Below are 5,000 nucleotides of genomic sequence, written 5' to 3' on the forward strand. Positions count from 1 at the left end.
ACATTCTGATATCGGAAAACCTTATCCGTAGTCGATAAACGATATCTAACGGATGAATTATAGAAAATGGCCAATAAGCGGCAAATATCCGATCGTAAGGGTGCACCATCGTTTCGGCGAATCATTCTTTTGGAATCTTACGTTCTACAAGCAAAACATTTATTCATAGGTATATACCGATAATAACGAACGGGCCGACGTAACAACCTAAAATGTCCTGAAATACGTGAGAACAGTTTTACTCCGATCGCCGATCGATATGTGACAGTATCCATCCTATGAAGGATCTTTACATTCTACTAGCATAATTTTATGGATCGGAATTTTCCGACTTTTAAAGAACGTGATCGGCAGTCTAGAAACGGCCTGAGGACGTATTAACACGAGAGGTTAAAATTATTGCTTTAGAAGTTCACGTTGTCTAAAGCTAAAGTTTATTCATCGGAACATTCCGATAATAACGAGAACGGGCAGACGTAAAAACGAAAAATTTGCGCAACGTCCGTATAAACGATCTGTTCTAAAACACCCATACATTTCCGATAGCTGGCGAGAGACCCGCGCTTAAATCGTGTGCGCTTCTACGTGGGGCGATACGAGAGACGGATACGACGGGTCGGGTCGACCGGCGCTGTGACACTTTTACCGAGTGGCTTTTGATCAGCGAAGGTGGTATTACATATTATATGTTAATATATAAGATCCGAACCGTATTTTTTTATTTATCTAAATAAAAAGCGTATTTCGTCGTGTTATTATATATTCGTAACGCTCTCGCGATTTTGTATCGTCGTTTCGTTGTTCTTCCTGGTCGGTTTTTTTCGATATATCGGGAAGCGTACGACGACGACGACGGTATCACTGCGAGATCGCGAATTCGGCGGGAACATTCGGCTTCGTTAGAAGAAGATGATCCACGATTCATATGCGATTGGAATTATTATTTTTATGGACGTATCGGTTTTTCATCGGAACGTTCATAAAACAGCAACACATTTTGCGATAGCTCTCTGCTCTCCGAGCGAGAATAAAATAAAAAATCACGAAACGTTTCTCGTACGAGGTTTCCTTGTCGCTTTATATATTTCTATCTAGCGAAGGGTTCGGAGAGAATGTTTTTCGAGGTCTTATAAACGCCGAACGATATTTTGCGGCATCCAATTTTCGACGTAGTCGACGATCGTCGTCGATAATCGAGATAATTGGGTGCCTAGTCGATCGGTTGTGTATAAAAAAAACAAAAGATGTGTCTAAGATGATGATATCGTTTTGTTTTATTAGACAACTAATATTAAAATGTAAGAGCGTGGCGCCTCGGACCGGTTTTTCCGTCGTCTAGGCGCGCTATCATGCACCTCCTTTTTATTAGTCGTCGATATATATTATATATCGTCGTCTTACGCACACGTTTCTTTATAAGTCAAACTTATAAAATAAACTGTGTCTGTATTTGTTTTATCTGCTTCGTGTCGATAAAATAATAAGAACAGTTCCCTGGTTGATCCTGCCAGTAGTCATATGCTTGTCTCAAAGATTAAGCCATGCATGTCTCAGTACATACCGAATTAAGGTGAAACCGCGAAAGGCTCATTAAATCAGTTATGGTTCCTTAGATCGTACCCACAATTACTTGGATAACTGTGGTAATTCTAGAGCTAATACATGCAAACAGAGCTCCGACCAGAGATGGAAGGAGTGCTTTTATTAGATCAAAACCAATCGGTTTCGGGTTCGCGCTCGTCATCGTACAACTTGGTGACTCTGAATAACTTTAAGCTGATCGCACGGTCTCGCACCGGCGACACATCTTTCAAATGTCTGCCTTATCAACTGTCGATGGTAGGTTCTGCGCCTACCATGGTCGTAACGGGTAACGGGGAATCAGGGTTCGATTCCGGAGAGGGAGCCTGAGAAACGGCTACCACATCCAAGGAAGGCAGCAGGCGCGCAAATTACCCACTCCCGGCACGGGGAGGTAGTGACGAAAAATAACGATACGGGACTCATCCGAGGCCCCGTAATCGGAATGAGTACACTCTAAACCCTTTAACGAGGAACTATTGGAGGGCCAGTCTGGTGCCAGCAGCCGCGGTAATTCCAGCTCCAATAGCGTATATTAAAGTTGTTGCGGTTAAAAAGCTCGTAGTCGAATTTGTGTCTCGCGCCGCCGGTTCATCGTTCGCGGTGTTAACTGGCGTGTTTTTCGCGAGACGTCCTGCCGGTGGGCTTAGTCGTGTCGCGTCGCCGTCGCGCGTGCGTTTCGGCGTGCGTGTTGTGCGCGTCGTGGTTACGACGGCCCAACTCAATCCTGCCGCGGTGCTCTTTACTGAGTGTCGAGGTGGGCCGGCACGTTTACTTTGAACAAATTAGAGTGCTCAAAGCAGGCTAAAATTTCGCCTGAATACTGTATGCATGGAATAATGGAATAGGACCTCGGTTCTATTTTGTTGGTTTTCGGAACCCCGAGGTAATGATTAATAGGAACGGATGGGGGCATTCGTATTGCGACGTTAGAGGTGAAATTCTTGGATCGTCGCAAGACGAACAGAAGCGAAAGCATTTGCCAAAAACGCTTTCATTGATCAAGAACGAAAGTTAGAGGTTCGAAGGCGATCAGATACCGCCCTAGTTCTAACCTTAAACGATGCCAGCTAGCGATCCGTCGACGTTCCCTAATATGACTCGACGGGCAGCTTCCGGGAAACCAAAGCTTTTGGGTTCCGGGGGAAGTATGGTTGCAAAGCTGAAACTTAAAGGAATTGACGGAAGGGCACCACCAGGAGTGGAGCCTGCGGCTTAATTTGACTCAACACGGGAAACCTCACCAGGCCCGGACACCGGAAGGATTGACAGATTGAGAGCTCTTTCTTGATTCGGTGGGTGGTGGTGCATGGCCGTTCTTAGTTGGTGGAGCGATTTGTCTGGTTAATTCCGATAACGAACGAGACTCTAGCCTGCTAACTAGGCGCTTTTTGACATCCTAAAGGCCCGCCGGCCGCGTTGCTTTCGGGTTTCGCGGTTCGTGCGCGGTTTTTACTGTCGGCGTACAAACTATTCTTCTTAGAGGGACAGGCGGCTTCTAGCCGCACGAGATTGAGCAATAACAGGTCTGTGATGCCCTTAGATGTTCGGGGCCGCACGCGCGCTACACTGAAGGAATCAGCGTGTCTTCCCTGGCCGAGCGGCCCGGGTAACCCGCTGAACCTCCTTCGTGCTAGGGATTGGGGCTTGCAATTGTTCCCCATGAACGAGGAATTCCCAGTAAGCGCGAGTCATAAGCTCGCGTTGATTACGTCCCTGCCCTTTGTACACACCGCCCGTCGCTACTACCGATTGAATGATTTAGTGAGGTCTTCGGATCGACACGCGATGGCGTTTCGGCGTCGTCGATGTGTAGGAAAAGATGACCAAACTTGATCATTTAGAGGAAGTAAAAGTCGTAACAAGGTTTCCGTAGGTGAACCTGCGGAAGGATCATTACAGTGTGTTGTTATGCCTATATATATATAATAGGTAAACGTACAAGTCTGTAAAAATCATTGTCGAACGTTAAAGAGCCATCTACGAAGTTCGGAAGTTCCGATCGAATTTCGACGTCGTCAACGTAGCTGTTTTCGGGTACCTATAATATATGGTTTTAAAAGATGTACGCCCGAAAGCGGAGATATATACGATGAAGATGTTGTTATATAGGACGACGAGTAATAATCGTCGGCCTACGACGGATTTCGTTATAAATGGACAAATCGAGCGCAAAATAAAACGATTTTGCCAATTATATTTCTAATCGACGTTTCGATCCTCATATCGACGAACATATACGATGATCGGTAATGTGATTAGTTTACGAAAATCTTATCACCCTTCGTTTGTTTCATTCCAAAAGGGTGAGATTTAGTTTACGAAAATATTGCCAAACTATGATCAGCGTATGCTCTTTTGTTGTCGTACGAGGTGAGACGACGAAAATTTACAACGAACGTCACCATTTCGAGTAGTCTGTCTCCGCTCCTCTCGTTGTGTGTAGTGGAGAAGACGAAAATAAACCGTAAGAGCGTTTTAAAGTCGACGGCGGCTGCGAAAGGGGCGCAAGCGCTGTCTATGACGTGAGCGCGCGTCGTCGTCGTCGTCGTCGTCTTATAATAGAAACGTTTCGATATGCGTTTAAAACCTAACTTAAAAAAAGATTACCCTAAACGGTGGATCACTTGGCTCGTGGGTCGATGAAGAACGCAGCTAATTGCGCGTCAACTTGTGAACTGCAGGACACATGAACATCGACATTTCGAACGCACATTGCGGTCCTGGGATCTCATACCCGGACCACTCCTGGCTGAGGGTCGTATCTCATTTCAAGACTGCTCGGATTTTCTTTGATCTTCGCGATCGACGAGAAATGTCTGAGCGTGCTGAGCGTATAAGCGCGATTCGATCGCGACGTTCTAAAACGTGACAGCGGACCCGTACGTGTGACCTAACTCTCTCGTACGGGTCGTACGAATATGAAAGGGATGAGACGTGTTTAAAACGGTCGTTCGCACGTTTTTGTGATAAACGTAGCGCGCACCATTAATACGATCGTCGTATCCGATAAAATTAGTTTTTAATCGACGTCGGATCGTAGGTGCGTTGTCTCTCGAATACGAGGGAGAAAACACCGTTTTTCGACGGCGCGTCTTTTCCATTCTAAACTTTTATATTTCGTATTGGCTCCTAATCTTCATTATTATGATGATTACGAGCGCCACGCATATTAAACTAGCGACCTCAGAGCAGGTGAGACTACCCGCTGAATTTAAGCATATTACTAAGCGGAGGAAAAGAAACTAACTAGGATTCCCTTAGTAGCTGCGAGCGAACAGGGATTAGCCCAGCACCGAATCCCGCGACCGACATCGGGCGCCGGGAAATGTGGTGTTCGGGAGGGTCCATTATCTCGACGTTACGTCGCGCGTCCAAGTCCATCTTGAACGGGGCAACAGCCCATAGAGGGTGCCAGG

At 46.1% G+C, this 5,000-nt stretch overlaps 3 non-coding genes across 3 annotated transcripts in view; all 3 read left to right on the plus strand.

The window, feature by feature from the left end:
• Positions 1-1,491: 1,491 nt before the first annotated feature.
• Positions 1,492-3,480, plus strand: LOC143206301 (small subunit ribosomal RNA). Its single transcript, XR_013008284.1, has one exon. It is a non-coding gene; the product is annotated as a small subunit ribosomal RNA (ribosomal RNA).
• A 708-nt stretch (positions 3,481-4,188) lies between these two features.
• Positions 4,189-4,343, plus strand: LOC143206300 (5.8S ribosomal RNA). Its single transcript, XR_013008283.1, has one exon. It is a non-coding gene; the product is annotated as a 5.8S ribosomal RNA (ribosomal RNA).
• A 419-nt stretch (positions 4,344-4,762) lies between these two features.
• The window catches only part of LOC143206302 (large subunit ribosomal RNA), a 4,098-nt gene continuing 3,860 nt past the window's right edge, over positions 4,763-5,000 (plus strand). Inside the window, exon 1 of the ribosomal RNA XR_013008285.1 lies at positions 4,763-5,000. This exon is cut by the window's right edge and continues 3,860 nt beyond it. This is a non-coding gene — a ribosomal RNA (large subunit ribosomal RNA).

Source organism: Rhynchophorus ferrugineus, unplaced genomic scaffold (genome assembly GCF_030347505.1).
Source record: "Rhynchophorus ferrugineus isolate W39M unplaced genomic scaffold, kcgeb_rfMv2 rfM638, whole genome shotgun sequence".
NCBI lineage: Eukaryota > Metazoa > Arthropoda > Insecta > Coleoptera > Curculionidae > Rhynchophorus > Rhynchophorus ferrugineus.